General features: G+C 37.6%; 1 long non-coding RNA gene across 2 annotated transcripts in view; it reads left to right on the forward strand.

Moving 5' to 3' along the window:
* LOC306644225 overlaps nt 1–12,779 on the forward strand; it is a 51,885-nt gene that overhangs the window by 8,122 nt on the left and 30,984 nt on the right. For both annotated transcript variants that reach the window (XR_013759209.1, XR_013759210.1), the window contains exons 2-3: nt 7,269–7,327; nt 9,547–9,659. This is a non-coding gene — a long non-coding RNA (uncharacterized lncRNA). The remainder of the gene's footprint in view (nt 1–7,268; nt 7,328–9,546; nt 9,660–12,779) is intronic.

Here is a 12,779-nt window from a genome sequence, read left to right on the forward strand (position 1 = left end):
TTGTTCTCCCTTCTGCTTTCATGACATCCTTGTGTCCCCCGCCCCTGCAACTGACTTCCACATGTGAAAGAAAACACGCAATACTTCTGTTTCTGAGTCCGACCCACTTTGCTCAACATCATGCTATTTCTATCCATTTCCTTGTAAATGGTACAATTTTATTCTTCTTTACTGCTGTATATGCCACATTTTTCTTAACCATTCATCTGCTGACAGACACCTAGGCTGATACCAACTTGACTATTGTGAATTGTGCTGAGATAAATGTGGGTTTAAAGCATGTATCTCTAAAGAATGTGAATTAAATTCTTTTGGATAAATACAAAGTAGTGACATATTGGATCATATAGGGTTCTTTTCCTTTTTCATGCTTTAAGGAATCTCCATACTGATTTTTATAGTGGATGTATTCATTCACATTCCTACCAATAGTGTATAAGTGTTTCGTTTAACCTGTATCTTCACCAACATTTATTGTTATTTGTATTCTTGATCATGGCCATTCTCAGTGTAGTTTTGATTTGCATTTCCCTGATGGCTAAAGATCTGGAACATTTTTTAAATATAATTGCTGGTCATTTATAAATCTTTTTTTTTTTTTTTTTTTTTTTGTACCGTGGATTGAACTCAGGGACATTTGACCACTGAGCCACATTCCCCAGCCCTATTTTGCATTTATTTAGAGACAAGGTCTCACTGAGTTGCTTAGCACCTTGCTATTTTGCTGACACAGGTTTTGAACTCAAGATCCTCCTGCCTCAGCCTCCCAAGCCACCGGGATTACAGGTGTGCACCACTGCACCTGGCTCTACACATCTGTTTAATGTCTGTTTAGTTAACTTGCCCATTTATTATATATTTGTATTATTACTTTTGGTGTTGAACATATTTTAGTTCTGGAGGTTAATCCTCTATCAGAGAGTAGCTGGCAAAGTAGCTCCCATTCTTTAGACTATTTCTTCTCTCTTCTGTTTCTTTTGCTGTGAAAAGGCTTTTAAATTAATTAGGTTTTCTATATTCTCTTGGTTCAGTTTTGGTAGTTTATATATGTCTGGAAATTTGTTCATTTCTTCTAAATTTTCAAATTTATTGGAATGCAAGATTTTAAGATCTCAGTTGCATCTATTGTAATATTTCCATTTTTGTCTTCAACTTCATTAATTTGGGTATTCTCTTTACTCTTCTCTCTTATTTCCCTCCTTCTTAGTTTAGCGAAATGTTTACCAAAATTGTTTATCTTTTCAATGAAACAATGCTTTTTTCTTTAATCCTTTGCATTTTTTGTTTTAGTTTCTATTTCATCAATGTCAGCTCTGAGCTGTATTATTTTTTCCTTCTGATAATTTTGTTATTTAGGTGTTCTTATTTCTGTAAGACTTTGAGAGGCATCATTAGCTTGTGCATTTGAGATCACTGTTTATTTGTAGGCACTCATTGCTATAAATTTGCCTCTTAGAACAGACTTCCACTATATCTTATAGACTCTGGTATGTTCTCGTTCCACTTTTATATAATTCCAAACATTTTAAAATTTTCCCCTGATTTCTTCAATAATCCACCCATTATTCAAAAGTATATTAATCAACTCTCATGTTATTTGTATAGCTTATATAATTTCTCGTGCTGCCGACTTCTACTTTCAGTCCATGATTATCTAAATTGATGCAAAACATCATTTCAATTTTTTCCGGACTTGATTTATGGCATAATATATGGTCAATATGTTGGAGAAAGTTGCATGTGTAACTGAAAAAAAAATGAATTTAGCTGTGATGAATAAAATATTTGATAGATATCTGTTAAGTCCACTTGATCAATGTATAATTTATTTTATTATTATTTTTTGATTCATTGTACACATATGGGGTACAACTTTTCATTTCTCTGGTTGTAAACAAAGTAGAGTCACAGTTTGTGTAATCATACATGTACCTGAGTTTCCTTTCCCCTGCCCCCACCCCACCCCTTTACACAATCCATCCTTTCCCCATTCTTCCTTTACCTCTGCTCCCATTACATATCATCATCCACTAATCAGAGAAAACATTTGGCCTTTGGTTTTTTGGGATTGGCTTATCTCACTTAGCATGATAGTCTCCAACTCCATCCATTTATCTGCAAATGCCATAATTTTATTGTTCTTTATGTTTGAAAAATATTCCATTGTGTATATATACCACAGTTTCTTTATCCATTCATCAATTGAAGGGAATCTAGGTTGGATCCACAATCTAGCTATTGTGAATAGAGCTGCTATAAACATTGATGTGGCTGAGTCACTGTACTATGCTGTTTTTAAGTCCTTTGGGTATAGGTCAAAGAGTGGGATAGCTGGGTCAAATAATGGTTCCATTCCAAGTTTTCTAACAAATTTCCATACTGCTTTCCAGAGTGGTTGCACAAATTTGCAATCCTAGCCAACACCTACTATTGCTTGAATTCTCAATAATAATAGCCTTTCTAATTAGGGTGAGATGGAATCTTAGGATAGTTTTGATTTGCATGTCTCTTATTACTAGATATGTTAAACTTTTTTTGTATATATCTGTTGATTGCTTATAAATCTTCTGTGAAGTGTCTGCTCATTCCCTTACCCCATTGACTGATTGGTTATTTGCATTCTTGGTGTAAAGTTTTTTGAATTATTTATAAATTCTGGAGATTAGTGCTCTATCTGAAGTTCCTGTGGTGAAGATTTTCTCCCACTCTGTAGGCTATTTCATCACATCATTGATTGTTTCCTTTGCTGAGAAAAAGCTTTTTAGTTTGAATCTATTCTATTTATTGATTCCTGCTTTTATTTCTTGTGCTTTAGAAGTCTTGTTAAGGAAGTCTGGTCCTAAGCCAGCATGATGAAGATTTGGACTTACGTTTTCTTCTATTTCATGCAGGGTCTTTGGTCTAATTCCTAGGTCCTTGATCCATTTTGAATTGAGTTTTGTACAGGGTGAGAGATAGGAGTTGATCAATGTATATTTTAAATCCATTGTGTTTTGTTGGTCTTCACTCTGATTGACATATTAGTGAAAATGGTGTGTTGAGGCCCCAATACTACCATCATTTTATTAGTGCATATCAGTTTCTTAATGTTTTACTTTATAAAATTGGGTCCACTGAAATTTGGTATAAATATTTATAATCATACTATTCTTTTTGAGTTGTTCCTTTTATCATTATGTAATGGTTTTATTTGTCTCTTCTAATTTTGACTTGAAGTCTGCTTTGTTGGATATGAGCATAACTATTCCTGCTTGCTTTTAGATTCCATAGTTTAGAATATTATTTCCCATCCTTTCACTTCCAGTCTGTTAATGTCTGCTTGTGAGGTGTATTTCTAGGAAACATCATACAGTTTGGTCTTGTTTTTAAACCCAACATGCCAATCTATGCCTTTATTATTTTTATTTTTTTAAGATTGAAAAAAAATGTTTTTCATTTGTCATATAACTTTTTAATTTTTTAATTCAAAATATTTCACTAAGCATCAAGCAGAACAGTTTCCAATCTTTTCACTCAGAACACATTTATTGTTGAAAGACTGCCCTGAACATAATTCGTTTACTTAGTCTTTTTGTCAAAAATTCTAAAGGTGTCAATTGGAACTTCTAATGAGTATGAGATGACCAGATTAAATCCTTATAACACAAGTTTAAAGACTTTGTTTAATCTGTGCATTTTAACTGTGGAGAGTCTTTGGCCTCGGTTGGCAAACATCCATGTGTCAAATATCATCCACAGAGCACACAAACAAAAATAAGTCATAAGTATTGTACATAAAACATGTTAAAATTGTCATATAAAATACATGGTCTCACCCGCTCAGGGGAATAGTGCCTAATGCACATAAGCACATATTGAAACAAAGAGCACAGAAACAAGTACAGATCACTAAGTGACAAGGGAGAATCAACATGGACAATGGAAGTCATATTTATAGGTCCTGTGCCCTGGACATGAAATGAAAAGGGCATTTGTAAGGAACCATTGACCAGGTGGCATCCAGGTCAGGCAAGGAACACAACTAGACATCAGTTCAGGAGGGAAAGGATCTCCAAGACTAGAAAGAACAATAATAACTGAAATACTGGGCCATAGACCTACTGACTATTCAGAAGACAGTAGAGTGGAGTGTTACACTGGGTGAAAAAATGTAATCTAATAAGAGACTGCATAAAACAAAGAAAAGAAACCTCATTCACCAAGGACAAAATGCCTTCCCCAGTGCAGCTCCCACATGCTCGCTGTGGACGATAAATGGATGAGGATCACTCCGCAGGGTTCCCTCCACCCTTGAGGCACTAGGCCTTTGGAATCAAGTCCATGAAGCAAGAATCTTCCTTAATGGAAAGTGTCTCTTCTCCAAAAAATAAAACAAAAACAAAACAAGCAAAGAAACTCAAAAGTAAAAGAGACATTGGAGTAAGCCTTGACTTCTCACATTTCACAAGCGTAGAGTGTCATGCTACTGAGACAGGGTCTGCTTCATTACTCACACTGATTCAGTACTGCAGAGTGTAATAACATGCAGCATATCATGCTTCTCATATATCCACCCTCAAGAAAGGAAACCCAACACAAAATATAAACCTATCCCAAATAAAAGGCAGCACCAACTTAAGGATCTACTGTAATAGTAACACACTAACCTAGCATATTTCAACACTTTTCTGGCTCATTTACAAAATACCCACACTATGTAATGCTTTGGAAACATTACAAATGTTGCATTCAATTCCTCTTCTAAGGTAGTTCTTGAAACAGCAAATTTGCATATTTTCCTACACTACCAGGGATGGGTAGTTATCATCAAAAGCCTAACCCTAAGCTCATCCTCTGATTCTCAGATGATTGTAATTGTTTCCTCAGATCAAAACAACCTAGTCAAACAACTTAAAGTTGTACAAAAATGAAATCGAGGGGAAAGAAAGACTCTGTGTCATCACACTAGCAGCCTAAACTTTGCTACAGAAAAAAAAAAAAAAAACTTTGTTTACCAAAGCTAAACGCATTTTATGTAGTACTCAAGAAATTAACAGCTCATAAAAACAGGGGGAAAATTTTAGGTGGAAGCTTAAAACTAACATCAACTCATTCTCCAATAAAAAGTTCTTCCAAAATTCCTTGTCCTCAAGGAGTGATGTTTGGGGAAAATGTCTCTGGGGAGCAACCATGTAGGCCAGACCACTCTTAGGTGTATGTGGAGGCCCAGGGAGTATCTTCAGAGGCCTGCTCGAGGTAGGCCGAGCAGCCCAGGGCCTTGGGCTGGCGTTGTGTGCTGTGACTGACCTCCAGCACCTGCTGCCAGTACCTCAGCTGTGTCCAGTGCTTCTGGACCAATATGTCTTTGGCAATTCATTCCTTAGATCTGAGACATCTTAGCTCTTTGATTCCCTGTCCTTGTTTCTGGACATAAAACTGCATCCTTTCTTAGATGAAAAAAAAAATCTGTCTTGCAACATCTAAAAATTCAGGGTATTTTTATATCATTCAATTATTTGCCAATTTGTTATCTTTGATTGTAACTTACACAAGGGAAAGGAGAAAGGACAAAAATTTGGAAAGCAGGTCTGTTTGTATCAATTTAGAGAGCAAAGAAAAGCAAACTGACAGACAATACCATTTCCTTCTTTCCAGATTTAATGCTAATAACTAATGATGAGCAGAAGGGGAAGCTCTAATACAGACGAGGTCATAAGGAAACAGAGGCAAGTTGAGCGTGGGGCACTTCTGTAAGCCCAGTGGCTTGGGAGGCTGAGGCAGGAGGATTACAAGTTCAGACAGACTCAGAAACTTAGCAAGGCTTAAGCAACTTAGCAAGACCCTGCGACTGAGTGGTTCAGTACACCTGGGTTCAATCCCTGCTACAGGAAAAAAAAACAAATGAAAGAAAGAAAACAGAGGCAATCTTATCCTGCTTCCCTGAATGGATACTGGAACAATATTAAGTTTAACAACAAGCGGATATTTTAAAATATTCATTCAATTAATATTACTTCTGTTACTCCATCCATAGGGGAAAATCAGAAATGTAGACAAAATAAATGCATAAAGCAGAAAGCAACACATTATTTGTAAATGTGAAAGAATTTAAAAGTGGGATTGTGATTAAGTAAATTATGATTTATTCATATTATGTCATATTATTCAGCCTTTTGAAAGGTTCTTAGGGAGTTTTAAAAGTGTTAGCTATTTTTTTGGTATAAAAATGAGGTGTACTGTCATTATACAACATGATTTCAAACATATAAATATTACATGAAAAAATTCTGCTGTTACAATACATATTTAAAAATTCTGTATAATTTGTATTTATGTATACATTAATATTTATTAAATATTTACAATACCATTAAATATGTTTTTAAACATACCTATATATTTTTACATATTCATATATTTAAAAATATATTGATACATAATTTATATAAATATATAAGTATATATTTATAAAACACACATTTATAATATATATATTTTATACTAAAATCTATATCTTTTTGTATACCTATTTACACAAATACAAATAACATATAAATATATAAATAAACATGATATACATCATATAATAGATATGTTTAAATATTTAAATATAAATAATATATAAAATACATTTAAATATAATGATATTTAAATATACACAACATATTGCATATATTAAAATTAAATGCATGTTAACACTTATTAAATATATATACTTAACTTTTTATTTTAAAAATTCTTTTCAAGTGTTTTAAAATTTTAATTGTGGGTGAAAATATACAAAATAAAATGCCATCTCAATCATTTTAAGGGTATAATTGAGTAGTGGTTAGTATAGTCACAAATTTTCCACAGGTGAAACTCTATATTTATTGTACAACTTCCCTTTCTGCCTTTTTCCAGCCTCTGAAAACCAATATTTTACTTTCTGAATTGATAGAGTTAACTACTTCAGATGCCTCATATAAGTGGAAACATGTAGTGTTTGTCTTTTTCTGCTTAGTTTACTTCACTTAGCATAATGTCCTCAAGGTTCATTGGCACAGTAACATGTGACAGGATTTGCTTCCTTTTCAAGACTGACTACTATTCCATTACGTGTTTTGTTTTTCTTTGTCAGTTCATCTGATGATGAACTTTTGGGTTTCTTCTGCCTTCTATAAGGCCACATTTTTTCCTTGCTATTTATCTCCTTGAAGCTGCCTCTTAAGTACACATTATCTGCAGGGAAACCTAGCTAGTGCACAATCATTTAATTTTTGTTATTTACGTTATTTTCCAATTAATAGATAAGGAGTCTGAAACAAGGAGTATTGTGCACAGATCATGTGACAAGTCAGCGTTAGAGGTAAGATGTAAATCCAGGATGATCTGCCTTCCTTCAAAGACAATGTTCTTAATGCTCAGAGAGACATAAAAACAGAACAGAAAGGTGTTGAGATGCCCTCCAGACTTAAGACCCATGACAGGGAGATAGATATACATACGTTCAAGAACTGGGCACACCTGGAGTCTAGAAGGAAAAGACAGTGATTTGTCAATTTAGGAGGAGGGCTCATTTTTCAGAAGTTACCTCCAGGTGCACCTTTATGTGTTCAAAGATGAGCTCCCAGTTCACCACCTCCATTCTGGGCTCTTCACAGTGGGGCATGAGATCCATAGAGGAAGGGATCAGTTGTTCTCCTGTTGATCAGAAATGTGGGAAGCACTCGTCTGACCTTTCAAAAGTCAGGAAATCTTTATGGTCTGAGGCATCAGAGAAGAGGCAGATTACAGGCAAGAGATCTAAGCATAATTTGCCCCCCAGACACCAGCAATCTGGGGCTGGTTCAGAAACCAATAAAATAGGTGTTGCATGAGACATTCATTTGTGAAGAATTGAATATTTCAAAAAGAAAAAACAAAAACAAAAACCAGCCTGTCAGACATTGCTGCTGTGTGGACCTAGCGTGCCCCCACAAGGCCCACGTGTTGAAGATTTAGTTCCCAGAGCTAGGCTTCTGGGAGGCGGTGGAATCTTTGAGGGAGGAACCTCAAGAGACGTCCTTGGGTCATGTGGGGTACGCCTTGAAGAGGACTGTGGGATCTTGGCCCCTTCCTTTCCTGTCTTTGCTCCCTGGCTCATGGTGTTAAATGGGTTTGCTTTGCCATGTGCTCCTGCCAGGATGCACTGCCTTGCCACAGGTTCAAAGCCATAGGGCCAATCAGTCATGAACAGAACCTCCAAAACCGTGAACCAAATAAACCTTTTTCTCTTTATCAGTTATCTCAAGTAGTTTGATATAATGTCAAAAAGTCAACTAACAAATCCATTCTGCTTGTTTCAATTGTTGTGCTAGTTCTTTTTTTCTATTTTTCAGGAGACATTATGGGTAGAAGCTTTATCCTGAAGGCTCTATTGAGACACCTTCCCTCCAAATGCTTTGCATATCTCCCACAGTACCTAATGCCAATTGCACTAAACACAAGTAATAGACTATGTAAGAAGTAAACAGGGAATCTCAAATGTGAGAAGGAAGAAGAATGAAGAACCAGCTAAGAAGGGAAAACCACTAAGAAGAAAGAGAATAACTGGGGAGCTAAGAGCAGGGAGAAAAAAAAAAATATATATATATATATATATATAATACTTTAAAAAAGCAAAACTCACAAGCACAGCAGAATAATGAACTAATAACTGTTGGTAAGAAAATTTCAAGAATGTCATCAAAAAGTTAAGACATTTATCAATAGTTAATATCTGTTTCTGAGATGATCTCACCATGTTGCCTAGGCTCACCTCAAACTCCTCTCAGCTCAAGCTATCCTCCTTCCCCAGCCTCCTGAGTCCATAAAACCCTCAAGGAAAGAATAAGAAATAAAGAGCTAATGATGACCTAAACTTCAAAATTAAGAAACACCATCATAATGCATTATTGAAAGATCAAATTAATGGATTCTTGAAAGAAGTATGTTAAGATATGGAAGACAGACCCTGAAGTTCCAAAATCTAAATAGAGAATGACCTTCAAAATTCTGGGGAAAAGCTGGGTGTGGTAGTGTATGCCTGTAATCCCAGTAGCTTGGTAGGTTGAGGCAGGAGAATCACCAGTTCAAAGTCAGCCTCAGCAACTTAGCGAGGCCCTAAGAAACTCAGGGAGACCCTGTCTCTAAATAAAAACTTTTAAAAAAGGACTGGGGATGTGGCTCAGTGGTTTAGTGCCGTTGGGTTCAATCTCCAGTACCAAAAATAAATAAATAAATGAGTGAATAAATAAATAAATAAATAAAATTCTAAAAACTTATGAATCTAGAAATCTCTATCTAGAAAAATCATCATTTAAGTGGAAAGTCAAAATAAAGGCAGCACTTTCAGATACACAAGGATCGGAAAGTTTACCACCCAAAACCATAATGAACAGCTTTACAGAACAATTACTCTTGGTCCTGAGTTGACATTGTAAATTCTGGTTTCCCCATAGGAGAAAGAATGCAGGATCTTTCTACACATGCAATTTAAGAATTTAAGTGGAGTCGTAGGTAGGTTGTGTCTGGTTATTGTTGGCAAATCATTCTGTTGTATTTCAGATTTCTCCCAGCAAAAAACAACAACAAAAACCATTTTCCTTCACTTATACGTTGTGCCTCCTGCATGCCTGCAGAAGAGAAGAAGAGGTTACACAGAGGACCAGATCAGAGAGGTAGGACGGGTCCTGGCCAGGTAGGACACTGTCGTGACTGGAAGGTTTGAGCAGAAGGATATGATCTGGCTCTTGTTTCGTCCAGTGATTCAAACTTCTGTGCTTAGAAAGACTGAAGGAGAACAGGGGAGTCAGGTGTTGCTACTGGATAGTGCAATCACCCCCTGAATCAGTAAGCAAAGGCAGGAATAGCGCTCTGTAAGAAGTGACCCCAGAGTGCAATGGTTTCAACAGATTCTTATTCTCCAGAATCTGGTTGTCGCTAGGAACCAACTGACCTCGGCTGGCTGGGCTGGGAATGTGGGTTCCAGCTGCGGGTCTGGTTGTGCTGCCTCCTCATATCTGCTCTAGGACTACTGGGGACAGGGCAGCGGTGAATTGGGCAGCTCGTCTCAAGGTGATGGCACAGACCAGAGGAAGCTCCAGAGTGCACGCCCATTCCAAGAGTCAGCCTTCATCCTTGGAGCACACACAAAGGGCACAAAGTCAAGGGCAGCCTGTGGACTTTGCCCACTTCAAAGCCAGGGGGAGGGTGGCTTGCAGAGGAAGGTGATGATGGTGTGCCACAGATAATTCCATTATGACCCCAGTCTGAGGTGTGAGGGTGGCTTGGGCTGTGCCAGAGACAGGGAGCAGGAGGGAAGAGGTCAAGTTGCGTAGCTACTTTGCAGATAAGGCTGATGGGATTTGTGTGTACATCAGACATGGAGTGAGAGACAAAGAAACTGAAGATGACTTCCCTCATCCAGGTGTTCAGAAATATTTCTTTCAATAATTGTACTTTAGATGGACATTAAGTTCACGTCCCTTATTTTTAGTGTTTTGATATTTCCCTTAACTTTCACAATCCCTTCCAAGATCATATACAGAAGCTCAGAGGTCTCATCTTATTTTTTGTTCTCATGGGACTGAGATTCAATGGATTGGGCCAGGTGAGATGGTCTATGTTTATACACCTGTGTCAAAACTCTCTCAATGTCTCCTCCACAATAAGACATCAGATTCTTTGCAACAAAGTCCAGACCACCCTTCTGTCTACCAACAAGCCCTCTTGAACAAAAACAAGAAGTAGAATAAGCCTGGCGTGGTTTGCTTTTCTTGGTTAGTCACCAGCATGAAAGCTTCAGACTTAGCCATGTGCCTGGCCATTTCTTTTCCACTTTTTTCCCTCCAAACATATTGAAAGTCAAACTTCACTCTGCAGATTGTGTTTAAAACACTAGGGAAAGTTTTGAAGGGTTTTCATCATATGTAGTTAAAATTTTCTGAAGTTTTGGCATTTAAATTCACAGGCTTGGGTTATTTGGAATATTTATCTGTAATAAATAGTGCATTCCCTAGTGACAGTAAATAAGTAAGGAGTCAGTCCATTTCATTTTCAGTGATTTATGCATCAGTATGGAGATTGTGTTCCATTTAACAATGCAAAGAGTGCACGTGGTGAGTTTGTTTGGTTGCTATGTGTACCGTTTAGTCCCAGGATAGCTTGGACTGGAAATTAAGCCCTGTGGAGTGACAGAGTTGCATAATTCTGCCTTCCTGATGAACTGTCTTGGGCCTCAGTGTCCCCAGCTCAGATATCTGTGTATCAAATGGAATGTGGGTCTTGCATTGTTCTTTCTGGTTTGACCCCAAGCCAAGAAATTTACAGAAGCCTGAATCCTGAGTCTCTTTCCTAAGCAATTGCCACTGGCATAGAAGCAGTCAATTCCTGCTCATTATTACAGCTTTGATTGACAGAAAATTGGGTGCTGGTTTTCTTCTAAAAATACAATGAAAATCATTCCCTTACAGGTGGAGCTTTCTGGCTCCAATGAAGATTAAAAATGAAATTAGCCATTAGTAATTTCATTCAGCTCAGTCCAAACATTGCAAAATACAGCAAATGCAGAACTTTGCGCACTCAACAGTCAAGTTCAATTTCTACCTGTGTCTCTCTTCCAAAGCAGTCAGCTGTGAAACCTTTATAATTGCCTGTCATGTATCTGGTTGTTACCAGAATCTAGAGGTAGAACATACCAGAAGAACTCTGATTCCTGACCTGGCATGATTTGTGATCTAATCTGGGTGACCAGAGACACCCACATAAACTTCTCAGTGAAAAAGGTAGCCAGGGGATTCAGGCAGTAAGGAGCTCAGAGCCAAAAGCAACTGCTAAGTGCATGACAGAGCCAAATCCAAGAGCAAGCAGAATTTGACAAAACAGTATAAATATGACGCCTGATTTGGATATTTCAACCTCTACGGTTTCCTTTCGTCCGACTTTAATTTCCCTGTAACAGATCAAAACCACTCCATAGCAGTAACCACTTAAAATGAACTTTAAACTTATAGGCTCCCATTCTAAAGCAATGCTCTTATTTTGGATGGACTGACCATTCATCAATCACCCTGACCCACCCCAGCAAAGAGATGCATAATCCATCTCAGAGCTTTCGGCACATAATTCCCCTGCTCAGGCACATCAGTGGCTTCCGAAAGCCCACATCAATCAGCCTCTGCCTGGAGACCCTTGGTGTCCCTAGTAGAGACCTGCCTCACCCACCCACATCTGACTTACAGCATAAGGACTGATCCCTGAGGACCTCTTCTGCAAGGTCCCCATGTCCTCATACTGAGTCCACCACTTTGTGACCTATGTGACCGTGATGGTTCATGGAGGTGATGATAGAGCTGATTTAATTGCTTCTCCACTGCATGTCTTATCTTTTCAGTTAGATGACATTTTCCTTCAGTACATTCCTATGCAATATGATTGGAAGTGGTTTCACTTGCCCTACAACAGAGGGCACATAGTAGATGTTTAATGAATCTCTAGTAGGCTGGCTTTCATTTCAGTGGAACTAGAACATGTGGTAATCGTGGACATGGGGCCAAGACTAGGGTGAAGCAAATCAGTGAGGAACTTGGACATCGCTGACCACCTTCTTAAATTGAGCACCAGGGGCTTTGCTTCTCTCATCCTAGAAGTGTCCCTGATTGGATGGTATTGTGAAGCATTCCCCCCACCCCCAGGATCTGTCTTTATGCAGTAAAAGTAGATATTGACTTTATTTTCTCTCACAGATCTTCATAAACAGGACACACAGTGTGTATGCATAAGAAGGGGCCAATTCCATC

Source organism: Sciurus vulgaris (assembly GCF_902686455.1).
Source record: "Sciurus vulgaris genome assembly, chromosome: 14".
NCBI classification, from domain to species: domain Eukaryota; kingdom Metazoa; phylum Chordata; class Mammalia; order Rodentia; family Sciuridae; genus Sciurus; species Sciurus vulgaris.